The sequence below is a fragment of the Cynocephalus volans genome, chromosome X (assembly GCF_027409185.1).
Source record: "Cynocephalus volans isolate mCynVol1 chromosome X, mCynVol1.pri, whole genome shotgun sequence".
In the NCBI taxonomy this organism is placed as follows: Eukaryota; Metazoa; Chordata; class Mammalia; order Dermoptera; family Cynocephalidae; genus Cynocephalus; species Cynocephalus volans.
Genome location: NC_084478.1, coordinates 164,706,607 through 164,728,950, shown reverse-complemented (window position 1 = coordinate 164,728,950; position 22,344 = coordinate 164,706,607).

The window sequence follows — 22,344 nt, the reverse complement described above, 5'->3', positions numbered from 1 at the left end:
CCTAAGAGACTGGAACCTTCCCTCAAGAAGCGGCCCCATGATCAGGCCATGGCCTTCAGTTTGCCTTTCTGTACACCAGGCTTCTGATATATGGGGCAGACCATTTGGGACCCCAAAGCACTGTTGGTAAGGACACATTGATTTGCATTTCATAAACTGAGCAAACTGAAATACAGAGGTATGCTCTGTCCTAGCAGACCCACAACTGACAACACTCTTGTTGTCACAGAATAGGGGAGCTTCTCTTTAAGAGCAGGTCACTATTACTTACCTGACCCCGTGCAGAAGCTGCTATGTTCGTTCATCAAGCTATCACATGTTTGTCTGAAATTAATTTGAGAATAGGGTTTTTAAATCAGGAGCTACAGGTGCCTGAGATTCTTTAAGACAATTGGAATACTCATTCAATAGTTAATGACAGCATTGTTAATAATCCCACCCCCAGACTGAAAGCTGAGGATATAAGAAAGAATATAAGGACGTCGTTATCAGGCACATCCCAGAGTAGGGAAATTCAGCCTTTAGTATATATTCATCGGCAGTGGCCAGTGGGAACAGGAGTGAGGGGTAGAGTCTCCAGGCGAGTAAGAGTTTGGCACACTCAAAGAAACAAAAGCATCACACTCTCTCTGGCCCACAGGGGGTTGCTTGTGTTGGACAGCAGCTGAGGCAGATCCAGATCACAAAGGGCCTCATAGCCTACATAAGAAATCTAGGCTTTTCCCAAGAGCACAGAGGGAGCAGCTGACAGGTTTTAAATGAGAGGGTAAATGATGATGGAAAACTGAACTAGGTCAGTGAGAGTGGGGATGTGTTTGTTCATCTAACAAATATTATTGCATGTTCATTATACACTAGGCACTGGTCTTGATCCGGGCAACACTGGTGCACAAGAGAGAAAATGTCACTATCTGCATTATGACAGCAAAGGAGCAATGTAGATGATTACATCTTTTCATGAACCGCACTTTGGGTTTGGGTTTTGTGTGCAATACAACCTCTCCCACTGGAGAGTGAACAATTTGAGAGCAGGGGCCATGTCTTTGACAGCACATGATACTAGCTGGAATTCTTGTATGAATGTAGTATGTGCTCAGTAGGTCTGTATCATGCTATCATGAAAGCTAAAGAAATCATGTCCATAAAGGGCCAGGAAATAAGTTCATCATAAACAGAATCTATGCAAACCCAAGTCATTTTTGGATTCTTCCCCTATACCAAATTTACAGAGTTCAACATTTCATACAGAAAAATAAAAAAGCAATTTTAAACCTCTGTACATCTTTCTCTGTTATAAGTGCTCAAAGCAGCATGCCCCCCCAACTACTTGTCACTCTTACAATTTTACATTCATTTGTGTTTATTTGAGGAACAAGTCTTATTCCTCTTGAAGACTTTGAGCTCTTCAAGTGCAAGGACAATATCTATTTTTGCTCAACACTGTATTCCCAGCAGCTAGCATGGACTCTGGTACATAGTAGATACGCAATAAAAATTTCTGAATGAATAAATACATGAACAGATGGATGAAGTATTGTGGGAAAGACCAATTAATCCAAACTGGAGAAAATTTGCAAAAACTTTTTGGGCATTTGAGCTGGGCCTTGAAGAGGAAGAGGTTCTCCCAAAGTGGAATGGTGGTGTGAGTGGGAGGAGAGGTGGGGACCTTCTTGGAAGAAAGACAAGCACAGGCAAAGGCTCCCAAGGGCATTAACTGCATGAAAGGCTTAGGGGACAGTGAGTGGTTTGCTGTGAGGGGCACACAGGATATTTGCAGTTTGGTGGTGGGCAACAAAACTGGAGAAGTGGAGACCAAGCGGTGGAGGGACATGAAAGCATTAATAGCAACTTCCATTTCCAGATGATGGAGTAGGGAGACTCTCTACAAGCATTGTCTCTTGTCCTCACAATCCCCTGTAACAGTGGCTCTGCAGGTGTGGTCCTGGGCCCAGCAGCCACAGCAGCACCTGGGAACTTGTTAGAAATGAAGATTCTTAAGGCCATCGCAGACCTACAGAATCAGCAGCTCTAGGGTTGGACCTCAGCACTCTGCGTTTTAACAAGCTCTCCAAGGGATTCTAATGCACACTACAGTGTGAGAACCACTGCCCTATAAGCTGAGAATTTGTATCCATATTGTTCAGGTATAGAAACTAAACTCAGAGAGGTGCAGTAACTTGGTTAAGGTCATATACCTAGTTAATTGTTGAGTCGTTTGTGTAACCCAAAAGCCCATGAACTTCTTTCCACATAACGCTGCCTTGATCCTGGCAAGGGATATTTTTCTGAAGACATTGGTGAGTCATTCAGCAATTTTAATGAGGGGAATAATTTGATCCCATTTGTATTTTTAGAAATATCATTCTAGCAACATAAAGGGTAGATTGCAGGAGAGCTCTCAGGCGAGGAAATCAGTTGGTACAGACCAGGCAAAAGTTTATGAGAGCCAAGTAATTGCCATTTCATATCTGAGAAAACTGAGACACAACATATTTTTTTGTGGCCCCTTTTACTCTTAAATAGTTGAAGGATGGTATCTCCTGAAATAACTCAGAAATGGTTATTCTGACTTGTGCGTCCTATATCTCCAGAGTTAAAACATAAAAGTTTCAGTGGGGTGTCAGGATGGAGTTCCCGACAAGAAGGGAGAAAGCCCTGACCTCAAACAGGGAACACGTATGTGATTTCAACTTGCGTCTAGGCTTAGGTCATGTTGGACACAAAGCCTGCCTGGTGAACTCATGCATTCACCCCACCCAGCCTCTAAATGCTGGTGCCCCTCAGTCTGGAACCTGCTCTTCTCATCTTCTCTCTCCTTTTGATTTGGACTTCTGGAGGAGGACTGGGCTTTATTCATTCTCAGATCGCGGACCTTTACAATTGGCCACACAGTGCCCTCTCGTTTTTTTTATGTATTTATTCCCTTTCATCATCATCTTCCAATCCCATTCCCTTTGGCCTCATGGATAACCATTCTAATGTATTCAACGTCTACCCTTTTGTTTGTATATTTTCTTACAAAATACAGAGAGTCATTTTGTGTGCATATTTTACAACTTTATTGAGGTATAATTGACACATAAAATTGTATATATTTACGGCATATGACATGATATTTGACATATGTATACATTGTGAAATGATTGCCACAATCAGGCTTATTAACATATTCATCATTTCACATAGTTACCTGTATGCATATATTTAACTTACTTAAGTGGATTGCATTATACGTAGCATGCTGTTTTGTACATTTTCCTAAGCACTAGTTAGATCCATTACTTATCATTGCATCATATTCCACACTGTGCTTATTCACACCACGTTGTACTTTTCCACTCCCCCAGTGGTAGATATACAGATTGTCTACAACTCACCACCACCTCGTGATTGTCAAGATTGTCATGAACATCTTTGCACATATCCCCTGTTGACCCACATAAATATTCCTTTAGCTACAAGCCCAGGAACAAAATTACTAGCTCATGGAGTATGTGTTTATTTTGACCAAGTACTACCAGATTGCCTTCCAGAATGGCTGCTCCTATCTTCCTTCCCAACGACAGTACATGAGGGCTCCTTAACCACACATTCCCATCAATACTTGGCTTTTTATATTTTTCTGAGTCTACCTGTCTATTGGGTGATATCACTGTTGTTTTATTTTGTATTTCTCACAGAACAAGTGAGTTTGAGTTCTCTTCAAATGTTTTCTTGCTTTTTGATTTCTCTTTCTCTCTTCTCTATCCACATTCTCTACCCAGGAAAATTAGCCTACCTCCAGGCTGATGACTCCCAATGTTATATGTGCAGCCCTGTCCCTTTCCTGAATTCTATGCTCACATATCAAAATCTATTCTTGCATTTCTCATAGAACATGTCAATTGTAATGTGTCTGGTTTAGAGCTTTCAGATCCCCTGCCTGTCTATCCCCTAAATGTTATATAACTTTTCTTTCTCATACCAGTAAATAGTACCATCATCCACTCAGTTCCCCAAGTCATATCTCTAGGAATTCTCTTTGTTTACTTTTGGCCTTCCATTTGCCCACATCCACTCCATCAGCAAGTCTGGATATATCTACTTACAAAATATATCCCGAATCCATCCACTTCATCTCTGCTCTGCCCAACCCCACCACTAGACTATACCATGTTACTGCTAGCATTGAATTTATGCATTTCACAATATGTAATTATTTGGTTACCATTGTTTCCCCAGGACCCAGCACAATGCCTGATATTCATTAAATATTTGCTGAACAAAAGATTTCTTTCATTTTGACTTGGCTCTTTAGAAAGCTGAATAGTCCAGCACCGATAATGAGCTGGAGGTTACCCTGGCCACTAATATGAAGATACACACCACATGCAAGAATTGTTTAGTTGAAAGTCTTTACACTTATATCATTACCAAACTCTATGGAGATGGAAATTATTCCTTAGTATTTTTTTTAGCCTCATATAGCCTAGCATAGTATATAGGACATAAAAAACTCACAATAAATAGCATTGTAATTGATACAAATATATAATATTTTGAATATGTTGAAAATGTCTTCTGTGTGGGTAAATGGATTTAAACATACATAAAATTTCCTCTTTCCTTGGTAGGATTGTTGCCTACATCACTATTAATGTTAATGTAAAGTATTACAATGTAGCTCAAATTATGGAAGTTTCTGGAATACCATCTCCTGAAGATAACTGTATTCTGGAATTAGTGGAGAATAGCCAAAGGAATAGACAATAGAAGTGGCCATATAAATAATGGGCTAGATTGGCCTCTGAGCTCAGTCGTTGTTAAGCAGATCTGATGTGCATCTAAGCAAGAGCTGACTCCTTAGACTAGAGAGAGCCATTCAGAGAAAGGAGGCAGTCTTCTCTGTGTGGATGAAGGAAGATGAGGTAATGCAGAGTAGAGACGGAGTTCATCACAGCAAGCACAGAGCTACTAGAGGCACGGCTCTCAAATATTGTTGTGCTTCAGAATCACTTGGGGTAGATATGGTAAGATGCACATTCCCAGACCCCATCACAGATATTATTTTAAAGGTCCAGGATCAGGCCCAGAACTCTGCATTTTATCCATTACCCTAGGGGTTTGCATCACATTTTGAGAAAATCCGCAATGGAGAGACTGACCCAAACAATAGTCTAAATCAGAGTGAAGATACATTTTGTAATGAATAGGGCTGACCTTAACAATGAAGAGATTTGGCTACAGATATATATAAAAGAGAGAATGGTCTAGGGACAAGGGTACCTTTCCTGAAGCCAGGAACCATAGAATCTCCCAGATTCAGGCACAGAGGGAGTGACTGTAATGTCAGTGAAGGTCATGAAGCTTGGGTGCTTATGTCTTGAGGCTCCCATTCTTCTAAATATGGTCAAAAGCTTCTCCTTCTAAAAGCAATTAATCTGTTCATTAATTTTAAAAGTACCCGATACATTGTTTTGCACAACATAGAAACTCCTTGATTGCTTCGAATTACTGAATTGAGTATGTGGCTTTATCAAAGAAATAAAAAGGCCCTTATATAACCTTTTCCCTTGAGAAGAAGGTAATCTACTCAGAGAGATAAAATGTGCATAAATGAAACTCCAGAATATTTTCAAAATGATAATGAGTCCTGGTAATGTGAAACTAACATCTGAAGTTCCAAGGAGGCAGAGATTAAGCCATCAGACAGGAATCCGAGTGGAAAAGGCTTCATAGAAAGTATAAATCTTGAACTGGGTCTTGACAGAAACAATGGAAATTTCAAAATCTTACTCAGCAAGAATGCCCTCTTGTATTACCTATGTAATTTAAAAGATGTAACGGGATATAATTGACAAAAAGAAGGAAGGAAAGAGAATAGCAAAAGCAAAGCATTTGCCAACGATGAGGACTTTATTCCCATTTATGTTGCAGGTTGGACACGGGTTTGGGTTAAAGTGCAAAAAAGATGTTTTTTTTTAAAAAAAATATTCTCTTCTTTACATTCTCTTTAAACCATCTTAATTTCACTTGTGAGGTCCTAAGCTCCTGGAGTGGTAGGCTATCCAAACTCAGTCGTCCTTGGGGATTCTACCACCAGGATTACACAAAAATCCCAGGGATTTAGATATCACTTTGGCATTGAGGAGATCTTCAGGTCATGACACTAGTATTTCGTGGGACAAATTGTCTCAGTCCCTATGGGCCCTTCAGGGCTATGACTCTATTACTTAGGGCCCTGACTCTTCAGCAAGGCAGCTCTTCTACACACTCTTTGCAGCCATTCCCTTCTGAGTTCTTCCATCCTCCCAGCACTGCCAGCAAGGCAGTTCAGGGCAAACTAACTTTCAACCTATAAAAATCCCTGAGGCAAGAAATAGCCAAACCAGACAACCTCCTGAAAACTGTGGTGGTATGAGGAAATACAGAAAACAAGACAAAAATCACACACACACACACACACACAGAGACAGACAGACAGACAGACACACACACACACACACACACACTTATACTCTTGCCTCTTTCATAATTAGAAAAATGAAATTCCTGGTCATGGAATTCACCTGGGCCCTCCATATATTGGCCAGAAATTCTTAAAAGGCTTCAAGAGGCAAATTGCGTTTATAAAATAAAATGGTGACCACATTCATTCACTCCTATTTTATATTTATATGGTGACTTTTGTACTTGATATTTAAATGTGTTTTATTATTCTTTATTACTGTAATTTGCATGCTGAAATAATATTTGAACTGAGGTACTTGGGAGTGATTTATAGTGTTCTCGTGTTTTAGAATGAAGGCAATACAGATCTACACAATCAGAGAACTTTAACTGCAGGGTTTTGTCTTGCTCAAACTCAGTCTAAACGCTTTCATTAAAAATGATGAGTTGCTAATAATACAAAGGCTCAGCACCCTGATCATTATTTTGATTGGGGTGAGGCTGAACCTCCCCAACTGTACCTGGTGTAGTAATGGCCTCCTTTCTGACTCCCTAGCTTTAAGGCCCAGCCCCGTTCCCTGTTGCCAAGGATCGTAGGCTTCCAGCTGGAGCCATTGAATGCTGAGCTACACATTCAGGTTCCTTCTCTGAGCTGAGGTCAAGCCTGTTGCTAGACATGAAAAATGTACAATGTTCAAGCTGCTTCATAGACTTAAAAGGTTTTTTCTGTAAAGTAAGGTACTGAGATTTGGACAAGGGACCTCCAAAGGCAGTGACTGCTTGGGGGTCCACATGGCCTTCCACCTCAGCTCTGAAAAGTACAGCCCTTGTTTGCTTGGTTGCTGTATAGGGCTTCCACAGAAGATTTCATTTTTTTTTTTTTTTTTGAGAAAGGGGTTCAGCCACTGGAAAAAAAATGTGAAAACTAATGAACTACATTGTGCATGAATTTCTCTGTATTATGGCATTCTTTCTATTCCCTTGGTAACAAGTCTGACCTTGGTATCCTAATTAGGAACTGGGCTTCAGCCCTGTTTTGGACTGGATTGTGTCCCCTGCGAAATTCATATGTTGAAGTCTTAGCCCCCAATGTGACTGTATTTTGAGACAGGGCCTTTAAAGAAGTAATTAAATGAAGTCATACTGGTAAAGCCCTAATCCAATCTGACTGGTGTCCTTATAAGAGGAGATTAGGACACAGACACACAAAGAGGCCTCAGGAGAAACTAACAATGCCGGCAACTTGATCTTGAATTTCCAGCCTCTAGAAGTATGATAAAATAAATGTCCACCTCTAGAAAAAAAAGATAGAATTTGGATATATGGACATTGAGGAAGGGCATTCCAATAGGCAGGAATATTTTGGAAAGATGAACAAATGTGAAAAAAAATACTAAATTTGTGTCGACCGGTATTACAATTTGAACGAGCACGGGGCATCGAAAATATTGGAAAGGTAAAATGGGGGCAGACTGTACAAGGTCTTGAATGCCAGATAAGACAATTGGACTTTAATTTACGTGCAATGGCAAGTTGCACATTTTTCAGTTTTAGGAAGACTAATCTGACAGTAGTATACAGAATAGAGTGGGGTGAGACTAGACAGGAGGAGGAAGACTATTCAGAAAGCTATTATAATATTCCATAAGGAAGACACAGAGTATGAAACAAGGATGCCACTTTATGAGAATCTTTTTAATCCCCCTGTATAGAGATAATACGAGTGCTCACAGTATTTTAAGCCAGACATTGCACTAACTTCTTTATGTGCATTATTTTGCTGAAAGCAATCTCTTTTATATGTTATCTGTCACTGAATACAGTCTGTATTTCTCTTATGGCAGTCACCACATTTTGCTATATATCTTTCATTTTTCTGTAAAATAAAAGATTATTTTTGCATTTAAAAAATGTAGTTGTTCAAGCCATCCAATCTGTGGTATTTTGTTATGGAAGCTGCAGCAGACTACTACAAGCCCCAAGGATTCAACATTTACCTACTAAGTACCTATTATGTGCCCAGCACTGTTCTAAGCCCTGGAGATACAATGGTAAAGAAAATGAAAATATCTGATTGTCAGTTCACTTGACAAGAGGGAAACTGCAGAACCATATTGCCCAGGCTCTGCTACTTACTGGTGGTGTGACCTTGGGCTAGCTACTTAGTCTCCCCATACCTCAGTTTTCCACGACTACAAAATAGGTATGGTAACAGTATAATGTTGGAGTTACTGTGAAGGTCAGAAGAATTATTATATACAAAAAACTTACAATAGTATCTGGCAGGTAGCAAGTGTTAGCTATTATTATTTTTACATTGTAGTCTAGAGAAACAAAAAAATAAATGTGCTAGCTAATCCCAACTAGTGATAAGTGCTATAAAGAACAATAAAGCAGGTAGAGGATTGAGAATGATGGGGGTAGGAAAGATCTCTCTGAGGGTCTTTTAAGCATAGTCCTGAATTTTTATTAGCCCTGAATAAATGGAATTAAGATGAACAAACAAAACTATTATCTTGAATAAACTGAAAGGGCAAGTCATGCAAAGAACATTCCAAGTAAAGAGAATATCAAGTGTAAAGGCTGTAGGGTTAGAGGTTTACTATGTTATAGGAACCATAAAAAACCATGTGGTAAAGCAACATGACCTAACATAAAATTAGGTCAGGTAGGTAAAGAGGGGCCAGATAATAGAGGATTTGATTAGGCCAAAACTCCAGCCAACTTCCCTAATGTAAGGCAATCACCTTGGGCCCATGTGAACTATACAAATTGCCAGGGCTTATACAAATTGCCAGGGCTTTTCCTCTGAAAAATCTGATTCGATAGTCTCAACACCTACTACCCGGAAGGTACCATTTTAGGCACTGGAGATATTTCAATGAAAAACCACACACATGCAGAGACAAAGATTCTATCTCACTGGGGCTGATATTTTAATAGGGGAAGACAGAAAATAAACATCTTTAAAAATTATATAGTATATTAGATATTGCTACATCCAAAGAACAAGTAAAAAATAACCTAACGAGTGGAATTGGCAGTGCTGGTATGCAGGCAGGTAGCATTTTTTATATAGGATGATCAAATCTGGGTTGAAGATATAAATTTGGGAGTTGTCAGCATGTAGGTGGTATTTAAAGCTATAGGACTGGATCAGATCACCAAGGAAATGCGTGTAGATAGAAAAGTCCCAGGACTGACTCTGGGCCACTTTAGTGATTGGTGTTTAGAGATTGGGAGATGAGGAAGAGCCAGCAAAGGAGATTGAGGGGGAGCAGCCAGTGAAGTAGGAGGGAAACTAAGAGTCTGAGGTGTCCTGACTGTTAAGTAAAGAAAGTATTTCAAGGCGAATGGTCAACTGCAGCAATAAGCTGTTGCTAGGTCAAGTAAGATGAGAACTAGGAAGAGGAGGTGAGCAGATGTAGTGGCAGGAGTCTGAAGAAACTCTGTTCTGATTGCTTCAATTTTCTCCGTGAATAATAAGCATGCTTTTTAGCTGAAAATAAATATGGAAAGAGAAGGTGGAAGTGTTGGGAGCAGAAAAAGCTATAAAATAACCTTCCTGGAGAGTGGAAAATTAGAAGGACCCAGCAAATATTGTATGACCTGCTAAGCAGCATTAAAGATCCACTCGAGGTTCATGGTCGTGAATTGAAAGTGAGACCAGCCAGCATAGTTATGGGTTTTTTCCAGTCATGGATGGCCACACAAGTACAGTGCAAAGTAGGCAGAGAGATGGGTATAACTGAGGTTGCGGTTTTGCTAAGCAAAGTGAGAGGGGCGTAAAGGAGTTGAGGATATATATAGAAAGAATTATGATGATTGTCCATGGAATTAAGGAGGGAAAAGGAGACATAGGTGGATGAGAGACAGTGAAGTTTGTAGGATCAATGGATTGGAGGGTCTACTACTGTTGAAGGAATGGTTGAAGATTAGGTATTACAGGGAGTTGAGCCAGAAAAGTAGTAAGTGGTGGAAAGAGAAGAGGATTTATGAAACTGAGGTTGCAGGACTTGCAGTTACTGGGGATGATAAGCGCTGGGGTATGCCATGGGAGAGTCTGACCTGAGAGAATGGAGAACAGGGTCACTGGGGGAGAGGAAGAAGTCAAGGAATTGAGAGGCCAGGGTGTTGGCGGGATCACGTACATCAGCATTGCAATCACCAAAACAAATCCAGGAGCAGTATTAGAGAGAGGAACAGTGAGTCAGGAGCCAAAATCATCAAAAAAGAAAAAAGAAACTAGGGAAGGGACCAAGATAGAAGAGAACAATGACGTATCATAGGGGAGATATTGTCTTCTGGCATGAGATTGAAAACTTTAAACAAAAACTCTCAGTGACTCTTCCTTTCAAGATGGTTTGTAAAATGCTTCCTAAGACATTCAAAGGACTTGGGATACTACTGAGTGTGATGGGAAGGCATGGGAGGCATTTGAGCATGGGAGTAATATAAGACCCTGAGTAGTACCCTAGTTCATCCCAGCAACTGCATTTTTGCCTCTAATTCCTAGTCTACTACCTAGACCCTCGCCAATCAGAAGCCCAGTCCCTCCTTAGTTCGATATCCTCCCAAATCTGGGCCTCTGAACCAAATTCCCTGTCTTTTGTCATCATGAGTTGATCTGATTTTTCTTGTCCTTTTGGATTTACATCTCAATGTGACAGGGTCTCTAATACAAACCCAATCTCCAACCACTCATCCATGCACTCCTCCCCCTCCCCTGATCAATCAGGTTACTTGGATTTATGGTCCCAATCTGGGGCAGCCCTGCTGTGATTCAAATTTACATTTGTGCTGGTCTGTGTATTAAGTTAAATTAATAAATGGCCTAGGTCCAGCAAAATCAGAAATGAAGACCATGTCATTTTGGTTCTGTTAAAAAGTAAAGAAGTTTTTCCTGTGGAATGTAGGTCCAATAAGTTTATAGCAAACCAAGTTACTGCTCTGTAGGAACTAGTTGTCATAAAGGAAATAAATGGAAATGTGGTAAACTTTTCATTTTCCTTGGCAGATAATTGTGGAAGTCACTAACTTGATCATGCATGCATTCATAAGATAATTATTAATTACATTCTCTGTATAGCCACTGCTATAGATGTTAGAGATATAGCCATGGAAGAACCCAGATAGAGGCCCTGGTATCATGGGACTCACAGTCCGGTGAAACAGGCTTAAAATAAACAAGAAAACACATATATAAAATGATTTTGAAAAGTAACAAGTGCCTTAAAAATAATAAAATGGAAATCTAGATGGCTTATTCTGTGCCAAGCATTGCTCTAAATGTCTTTACCTATTTAGCCTACATAATCCTTAAAATAATTTTATAAATTTGGTGCTGTTATTATTCCATTTTACAGATGCAGAAACTGAGGCCCAGGGAGATTAAATAATTTACAGACTTGGACAAGTTACTTAACTTTATTGTGCTTCTGTTTCTTCCTCTGTAAAATGGAGATAGTAACAAGAATAGTAACAATGACATAGGGTTGTTTTTAAAATTAAAGAAATTCATATATGTAAAGAACTCAGAGCAATTCCCAGCACACTGTAAGTGGCAGTTATTATTTCCCTGTTGCAGTTGGTGAAACCATGGTTCGGAAAGGGTAAGTATGCTACTCAAGTTCATACACTGAATAAGTGAAACATGGCAGCTGCTCAATGAGTGTCTGTCACCCAAAGGGCAGCCTGAGGTTTCCACGCAGCTTCTGCTCCCTGCAAAGCCCATGTCCTGTGCAGGGCTGCATCTCTGTACACAGGCAATCAGGAGTTAACTATGGTCTAAAAATACATCTTATTTCAGCTCTATTCTCCATGCTGAGAGATACTCAGCAAACCGTATTGCAGAATTAGGACATGTGCGGTGCTAAACTGTGGCACAAAATCACAAGGAAACAACTAGAGGAGGGAAGGGCACTCAGGAACATGAGAAAAAAGTGAGAAATAAGCAATATGTCTCTGTTTTTCTCATCACCAGATTACTTACAATACCTCATGGCTGTATTATCATTTCCTCAGATTTTATATTCTAAACAGAAAATAATAATATACATACAAGCAATGCATGATGAACTTAAACTGGACATAAAGGACCTATTTAACAGTCTCAATTCCAATAACAAAACCAGACAAAACAAAACAAAACAACAAACAACAACAACAAAACATTACTAGGGCTTGTCCATCTCTAATTTTCCCAGTTCTATAAAATCAAGGATTCTATTAGATAAGATCTAAAAAAAATATTAATCACTTTAAACTCTAAGTCACCCTTGAGATAAGCTCTCAAATGTTGGCTACTACCATGCATGGTCTTCTCTACGTTTGCAAGTGTAACAAAATAGTGCTGCATGAATGGTCAGGCTCCCCAGTACTGTTAAATCACAAAGCACAAAAGACAGCAGAGAAGAGACTCTCAGCCTTAAACTCTAGCTGGTCACATCTAAAGCCCACAGCCCAATTATTTAGTCAGAGAGATGACTTCTTATTCTTTCATTTCTACCAGGCACTTCTATCCTGAAAATGAAATTTATTTCACAATCATCCAAGATCCTGGGAGCCCTTAGGAATATGGAAAGAGTCTTGCTTTTTACAGTATTTCCTCCAAGGAAGGAAATAGGTGCCCTTATTTCATGGGGTTCTGAGAATCAGGGCAGTCTTCTCCTTAACAAAACAACAACAAAGAATCTTCTGCCCCTTAACCAAAGCAAATTTACTTTCTATAATCCTCCAGTGCCCATATTTAGTTTAAAATATTTAATACTGCACTATTGGTGGGACTGTAAATTAGTACAACCACTATGGAAAACAGTATGGAGGTTTCTCAAACAACTACAGATAGATCTTCCATATGATCCAGCAATCCCTCTTCTGGGTATATACCCAGAGGAATGGAAATCATCATGTCGAAGGGATACCTGCACTCCCTTGTTCATCACATCTCTGCTTACAATAGCCAAGATATGGAACCAACCTAAATGTCCATCAATGGATGACTGGATAAGGAAACTGTGGTGTATGTATATACACCATGGAATACTACTCTGTCACAGAAAAGAATGAAATACTGTCATTTGCAACAACATGGATGAAACTGGAGGAACATGTTGAGTGAAACAAGCAAAGAACAGAGGAATAAATACCGCATGTGCTCACTTATATGTGGGAGCTAAGAGAGAAAGGAAGGCAGGAAAGAAAGATCACAGTAGTCCCATGACCCAGCAGAGGGAGGAAACATTCCTAGGGCTACAAATAGGAGTGGAGGGGAGAAGGGGAGGCGGAGGGAGGTTGGGGGATAATTGGGAGCGGACAAAGGGTACAAAAGTAATTTCTGGTAATGGGTATGCCCCCAGTATGAATGTGGCCCTCACATCATAGGCGGGAGGGGGAACAATTAGCTTTGTATCTCATGAATATTCTTAATAAACAAATAATAATAAAATAAAATATTTAATAGATCCCCACATACAATACCTCCTGAGGATGTTTGCTGCACCTAAACAGCAAAAGAGCAGGGCAAGAGGTGGGGAAGATGAACCGCTAGTCTCCAGGAGAAACCAGCAAGTCAGCTGCCTTTAGAGCCCACATTCCTAGAAAGGCACATCTGAGCACGTAAAGGCCCAGGCTCCATGTGAGCTCCTCCTACTTTCCCACAAACCAGGTGACTGGTCCAAGGCCTTCGCACTGAAAACGTGCCACTCTCTGCTACACGGAATCATAGCGCCCACAGTGCCGGCCTCATCAGCTCCCCTCTCCCCTGGGAAGCCTTGCCGGCCCCTGCCCATCCTCTCTGCCAGGCCCCTGCCAAGTGAAGTGACCAGCACTCGCTCCCTCCCGTCCACTCCTCTGTTACAGCATTTTGTTTTTCTTTTTTTGTGCTTGGTATTCATGTGTCTTCTGTCTGTGCCCTCTCACAGGCTGTGAGTTCCCTGAGGATAGGGACAAAGCTAATTTATCTCTGGGTCCTTAGAACGTAGAACAGGGCCTGAGGCAGGGTAGACAAGAGGTGGCAGAAGAAAAGTGAAGGGGGGGAGGTGAAGAGAGAGATAAGAGGGGCAGGGACAATAAGTGGGAATTCCTACTGCTGCCAGCCTGGTGGATGGAAGGCCCTACATGGGGCTTCCTGTGCTAGGTGTGTCCTGCCTTGCTCTGCTAGGAGGCTGGGAGGCTTGTACCAGAAGAGCTTCAAAGCTTCCAGCATGCCAGTTTTAAAAACGGATGGTCTTCTATATCTCTAACCAAAGCGGAAAGAGTTTTGCAGGAAAGTGAATGGTTTGGTTACATCATTCCTTCCCCTTCCTCAATCCTCACTCCTGTTGGTATGAAGAGACTCCTCTGAAGACTGTTGGAGCTCCCCAAATGCACGGAAGAATCTGCCAGGGCAGTAGGAAAATTCAACAGGATTCTGAAAGCGTGTATGGGAGTAATGCTTGCTCTGCCACCTCTTTTTCTGGCCCCTCATTTTCTCCAATTTAATTCAAACAATTTTCAAGTGCTTACTATTGAATGAGAATATACATTTTCCTATTGTATTAAAAAACATCAGCATCATTTCAGGCAATATGTCTCCTAACCATAAGCATTAATTAGTGTGGTACCCTTTCTGAAATTTGGATCACACCTTTGTGTAATGGTTTAACTTCTTTTTCAAGGCCAGCATCAGAATTTTCAAGGCTCTGTGACAGCAAGCAATGGTGTGACAAGCAGCTTTTTCCAAGTGCCAAGAGAGGCATCTGCTGTGAGGCCCCCTCCAATTCATGAGTTAGGAAGACTTTCCCCCAAACCTCAAATGTATTCATCCTTCTGTTTTGGCATGGAATAGAGCTGCCTCAGAAATGATGTCTCAGTGTGAAGTCTTCCCTATTATTGCACTCTGAAAAACCACTGAGTCTCTTGGTTATTCATTTAACCAAAGCAATTGTGGAAGTCGGGCATGGACCCTGCAACATTAGAGCTAAGAAGGTGATTTGGTTGGAAACCACACTTTGATATTCTGATTCTCTTCTTCTACCTAAAAAAAAGATTTATTAAGTAGATGTGCTGAGCTCTCTCTTTTTAGTAGTTTGTTTGGTTGTTTAATAGAATGTGAATTAAAATGTAAGTCATTTAGAAGCATCTCCTCCTGTACCCAAACCACTAGATGTAAGTTCTACTAAGGAAAGGACTGTCTATACCACCCATATTCACCTCACCATGAAAGGGTCTGGTGCATTTATTCATGGCACATGGATAAACAAATGAATATTTGAACAGCAAAGAAGTCAAATAGCAGAGACCTGGAAGAGCCCTTAGAAAAGTCTTTACAGCAGTGTTTTATCAACGTGTCTGACCGTTAGTTACCTGGTCACTTGTTAAAAATATAGATGATCTGACCCTCACTCCTGATTTTCTAATTGCCAGATCTATAAAGGAGGGATTAGAATCCATAATTTAAACAAGCTACTGTGGTGATTCTTTTATTTTAAAGTGTACGGTCCAGGGGTTTTTAGTATATTCACACGGTTGTACAACTCTCACCACTAACCAATTCAAGAATATTGTCATCACCCCAAAAAGGAAACCCCATAACTATTAAGCAGTCACTTTTCATTCCCTTTCCCCCAACCCCTGACACCCATTGATCTCCTTCCTGTCTGTACAGATTTGCCTATTCTGGACATTTAATATGAATTAAATCATACAATATGTGGCCTTTTGTTTCTGTCTTCTATCAATTAGCATAATATATGTAAGGTGCATGCATGTTGTATCATGCATCAGTACTTCATTCCTTTTTATGGCTGGATGATGTTCCATAGTGCAGATATGCTGCATTTTGTTTATCCATTTGCCAGTTGATGGATATTTAGGTTGTTTCCATTTTTGGACTATTATGAATAATGCCACTATGACCATTTGTTGTGTGGACACCTATTTTCAATTATCCTGCAGTGTGTAGTGACAGCAGGCAACAGAGTATTGGAGTGGAGGAAAAAGAGACAGGATCTGGGGAAAAGACATGACCAAGCTCACACAGGAGTTAATGACAGAGTTGGGCCTGGAGCCCAGACCTCCTGACTTCCCATCCAGGACTCTGTTCCTTCCCCACAGTGGTCATCCCAGTCAGAAATCTGAGTGAGCCTTATAATAAATATTTCTTCCCACGGGTCTGGAGGATTATAGGGTAAGCTGCCATATCTGAACAGCCCATCCATAACTGGTGAGATCCTGTTAGCAACTGGGTTGAGTAACTGCTTCTACCAAATAGTAACAATCCATTGGAAGAGACTGTGTAGCTTCTTTGGGACCCTCACTCATTTAGCATGGGTTGAAGAGTGGATAATATAATCATTGACTCATCTACCTGGAGGAAGTTAAAGTCACTTCTATTTCTCTGTCAGATACCCCGGGGTAGCATTGAGCACTCTTTTTCTTGGAAACACTCTCCGCTTGGCTGACTGCTATCATCGCTGAACTTGAACATTTGAAGGAGAAACAGTCTGAGAACAGGCACCAATTTTTCAGTGCAGTGTGACTTGCAGGGGCAAGTGTCCATCGGGGACTTATTTTCTAGGCACCAAATACTGATTGAAGGTGTAGTTAACAATGTATGAAATTTTAGCTCCCTCTATTAATTGGGGGCACTGAATTATGGCTGCTCCAAAGAGCAGAAAAGATTTTATGAAAATTGAACCCCTTAAAGGGAATTCTCCCAGGTCAGGAGCAATAAACTACAGCAGGCTGAAATGATGATGACCTTTAGCAAGAACAGCTAACTTCTCTGTCAGTGGAAAAGGTATCAGAAGGCTAAATTTGAGGCTGTGCAAAAAGAGCTGGCCAAAGGGCAACCCAGTTAGGCTAGACCAACTATTAGTCCTAAAAAAATTGATCTGAGTTTGGTTGCTTAATCAGCATTCACAATATGAACCACTTCCCTTTTTCATTGTGTCCTCCTCAAATTCATAGATTAAAACCCTAACCCCCAAGGTGATGGTCTTAGAAGGTGAAGCCTTTTGGAAGGTGATTAGGTTATGAAGGTGGAGCTTCCATGACTGGGATGAGAGCCTTTATAAAAGGAACCCTAGAGAGCTAGCTAGCCCCTTTCATCACGTGAGGACACAGCTAAAAAGAGTCATTTATGAGGAAACGGGCACTCACCAGATACTGAATCTGCTAGCACCTTGATCTTGGACTTCCTAGCTACCAGAACTGTGAGAAATAAATTTCTATTGTTTACAAGGCACGCAGTATATGGTATTTTGTTATAGCAGCCCGAACAGACTAAGACACTAACAATAAATATATTTCCTGTGCTAGGCAGTAGCTTCTCCTTCTGAAAGTAATTAATATGTAGATTAAACAAGCACCTAGAACAAACTTGCTACTCAAAAGTTGCTTTGAATGAATGAATTGCTGATAAGGATTAATAAGGAAATAGACTCTATCCTTGAAAGTTTTCAAAGGACATAAATAAAATTCTAGAAAGTTTACAAAGTAACAGTGATCGAGGTCATGGTAATAGGATGAAGGGAAAAAAAAAATCAGAAGTCTCAGAGACATATAGAATGGGGCCAGGGTCAGAAAGACATCTTAGAACACACCACTATTAAGCTGGGTTTCTGAGAGTTGATGGTAATGTCAGATTCTTATATAACAAGAAGGTATTCAGACATTATCTATTTCATATGAAGAGGAATATGGAGAAAAACAAACAAGAGGAGGAGGAAAAGGAAAAGTAATAGAATGGAATTGACAGAAGAGGAAAGCGAAGAGCAAAAACAAAGGAACGTGAATAGGAATGAAAGGACTGTGTCCAGAAGATCAGGGTAATGGGGCATCCTATTGAATCCCATCATCCTCTGCTGTCAGGAACTGCCTGGCTCCCAGCCCTTAGTTTGTAAACTTTTTCACAGCCAAGTTAGTTTCCTGGACCCACTTGGGGTTTCCGTATTGCCATCACTTGGTGTCTAGTTCTGGACTTAGGATGCACAGCCTCTATCTTAAAATGATAATGATTCAAATTTTACTGCCAGTTCCTGGCCTGCTATTCAGAGCCCATACTTCTGTGTTTAGAATCCATATTCTGGATGAGCAAATTGGTTGCTTCTGTTGATGAGTTCATCTGGGCTTGTGGGTTTGCTTCCTTAGGCCCAACTGCCCTAAGCCAAGGAAGTTGTGATTGCCAGTACCCCACTTCTGTGTTCTCCACGATTGTTTCCCTACCAAGGTACTTGCTTAGGCCTCTGGAATTCACCTGTTTTCCCCTGTGTGGTCCCTGGGAAAGTCGCTACTTCACGAGACTGAATTTCTGTCTGAGTTCCAATCCTCAGCCTCTAGATTTGGCCTTCCCACCTGGACCAGTGGTAACTGGCAGGACAAATCCTCCACAAATTCACCTTCTAGTTAGAGTCCTTTACTGCCTGGTCCTTAACACATAATGAAAGGTTCTTGGCTGGTCCCCTTTCTTCTCACATTACCCTGCCACTTGAGCTCTCTGAATGCTTCCATCACTTATCTAAACGTGTGGGCACTTAATCACACTTCTGGAAGATTCATTTCTTGACTAAATATTCATTAAACATTTACTATATGCCAGACACTAAGATATGGGAACAAACATGAGTCTTCCAGTCTAAGGCAAAGATAGATGTTAAATAATCATTCAAATCATTTTATAAGTAACCTGAAAAGGAGCCCACTCTTGCCTCATCAGCATTTCCAGCCTAGGCAGTTACTTAGACTAGATACTAGGCCCTCAATTTGGATGCCCTTCCTTGGATTGAGATTACAGCTGATCACCCTGCCCAGCAAAGTGTCCACACTCAAAAAAGGCAAGACAAAGAAAACCCTTTCATGTAAACCTTCTGCCAGGTGCTTGTGTAGCTAAGTGGTGGCTATTAGAGGTAAACAGCCCAGTAATGGCTCCCATTTCTTTTGTACCTACACACCCCAGGGCACAGTCCTGTGAGCACTGAAATGAATAACGGGGAGCTGACACAGTTCTGCATAAAAGAGCAAAATGCTGGGTTGACCACTGTGCAGTCAGGAAATGTTTCTTTTCCTTAATAAGGACTTAGATATCCCGGTTTGGAAAATTCATATTTGTCCTTTGGGGCTGTGCATGTGTCTGTATGGAGGCTTAAGTCTCTACCCAATAGTTACCCATCAGAACACTTGGAAGAAGGCCTATGAGTGAACTCTTCACTGCAGCAGGGGACAGGGAAATGACTGGAATTGGAGAGCTAGTTGGATGTCCTGCTGAAGCCCCCACCCCATGCTCCAGAGGGAAAACATAGATTTTTGGGAAGGCCTGCCCAGTCTCTCTGGACAAGAGTGGACCCTCCCTAAAGCTCAGAAAAAGTCCTTCTCCAGGAGGTCTGAAAGCAGGGGTGCTCTCTGTGAAGACTGGGGCTGTGCGGGGCTTCAGCCCCAGGACATTAGAACATTATTAAGCACTGTAATGAGCCTATAAGTGGATTTCCTGTGAGAGTGTGTGTGTTCATCCCTTGGACTATGGAAACGGCTGCATGGGAATTGCAAGCTGTGAAATAAGGTGGAAATAGGAACAGAGAGAAGGCAGAAGCATGACAGTGGCAGAGACCTCAGGAATAGATTCTGACCCTCATCTTCCCAAATATGTCCCTTAAAAAGGTACTCTGTTCACAGAGAGAGGTGTCTACATTACTGAGTATAGCGATAGCTCTGTGAAATTCTGTTTGGCAGTGTGTGGTGCATGCACTGCTGTCTTTAGTGGCATATGTTGAAACTATGTTTCACACACCTACGTGCATGAATGACTCACTGTAGTGATGTCTGTGTGAAACACTGTTTAGCAACACATGCTACATGTAGACTTCTTTAGGGCCAAATGTTGAAACATTTTTTAACAGAACTCAGTGCATGAAAGACTCACTAGAGTAATCTGTGTGACACACTGTGTTTTACAGGGTATTACTTTTCTTACACATACTACTTTCCCAAGTGACGAATGCTGAAAACTCTCTTAGCAGAGCTAGGAGCGTGTGTATAACTGAGTATATTGACATCTCTGAAACACTGTTTAGCAGTGTGCACCACACACACTACTTTGTATAGTTATATATATTGAATCACTGTGCTTAACTGCCAGAGACAGATGGCCCTGGAATGAAGGAGCTCTAAGTTCAAGGTAACAGGAAATTACATTTGTGATCAGGGAGATGAAGACTTGCAGAGCGGATGGACCATGCACACATCTACTGGGGAGAGCTAATCATGTCCAGGACAGCCAACATCAAGAGAGGACATCCCTAAGGATAGGACACTGAAGTTGGTCCCAAAAGAACGAATAATGAAAGCACCTATTTCCTGGGCACTTGCTATGTGCCAGGTATTATTTGAAGGGCTTTGCATGATCAAAACCCATTTCATCCTCACCAAAGCCATTTATCTTGATTGCACAAATGAAGAAATTGAGGCATCCACAAATTTAGGTAGTTCCAACAGTCTACAGCTGTACGAGACATGAGGTAAAAGCTGGAAAGGGCCACAGTGGTTTGAAAAGTGGGTCTTTGAAAAGTGTCTGGATTTATCTTGAGGCAATGAGAAGCCCTTGAATAGTTTTGAGCAGGAGAAAGGCATGAGCATTTCTGTGAGCAGTGGTAGGATTCACAGAATGTTTTGGCTTTGAAATAAATTAACTCGGTGATTGACTGGGTGTTTGGATATGAAGAGAAAACAGTAACAGTCATGTGCAGGTTTTCACATGAGTCCTCTTGTTTGGGGATACATTCTACTGAACTGGGGATCAAGGGGGGAGGCACAGGTTGGGGACAGGGGTACAGGAAGCTTGTGGTTTCAAGCATCCTCCTTTTGGCGTGCCTGTGACGCACCCAGCCCTTTAGATTTACATCTTCTATGTGCTGATGGCTTCCACCTTATGGACATCTGTCAGTCGAAATCTAATTTGTACAAGGAAACAGAACGTGAATCCTGTTCACCCCCGCACTTAAGCTTGCTTCTCCTCATCTTTCCTATTACAGGAAGTGGTGCCACCCTCTATCCAGGTGCTCCAGGTGAAAACCTGGACTCTTACATGATTCCTCCCTCTTTCTCACTCCTCACATCCAATCTATGGGAAGCTCTGGCAGCAGCATCTTTAACAATACATCACAGTCCAACCACCTCCCTTCACCAATGCTACTGTGACCACCCTAGCTCCTGTCACCATCCCTTCTCACTTGGAACCCCTACTCGAGCTCCCTGCTTTGATTCTCACCCACTAGAGACTATTTTCAGCAGAGCAGACAGAATGACCTCTCAAAAATGTAAATCAGGTCATGTCACCCTGCTTCTCCAAATTCTTCAGAGACTTCCTACTGTCCTCACATTAGAATCCAAACTCCTCAGCAGAGCCAACAAAGCCCTCCATGAATTGCCCTGTCTGCTTCTCCAAGCTTAGTTATTACTATCCTGCCCCTCACTCGCTTTTCTTGCTCTTCGTAGAACATGCCAAACTCATTCCTGCCTCTGGGCCATTATAATTGCTCTTACCTTGGCGTGAAACACTCTGCCTCCCAGATAATCTCATTAGTTGCTCTTACTTTTCATCCAGGGCTCTGTTCAAATGCCACCTCCTCCGGTCATACTATCTAGAGGAGTACAACCTATCACTCTTTATCCCATTTACCTGATTTTATTTTTCTTTCTAATATTTATTGTCATCTTATATTATATTATTTATTTGTTTATAATTGTTTTCCTCCACCAGAATATAGCTCCTTGAGGGCAGGGGCTCTATCTTGTTCAACAATGTATGCCCAGTGCCCAGAACAGGGTTGTGGAAAGAGTAGGCATCCATTAACTCTTTGCTAAATATATGACTAAATTTTTCACTTGACATCTATTATTTTGTTTATCCCCAAAGTGTTCTTAATTTCTGGGAATTGCTTT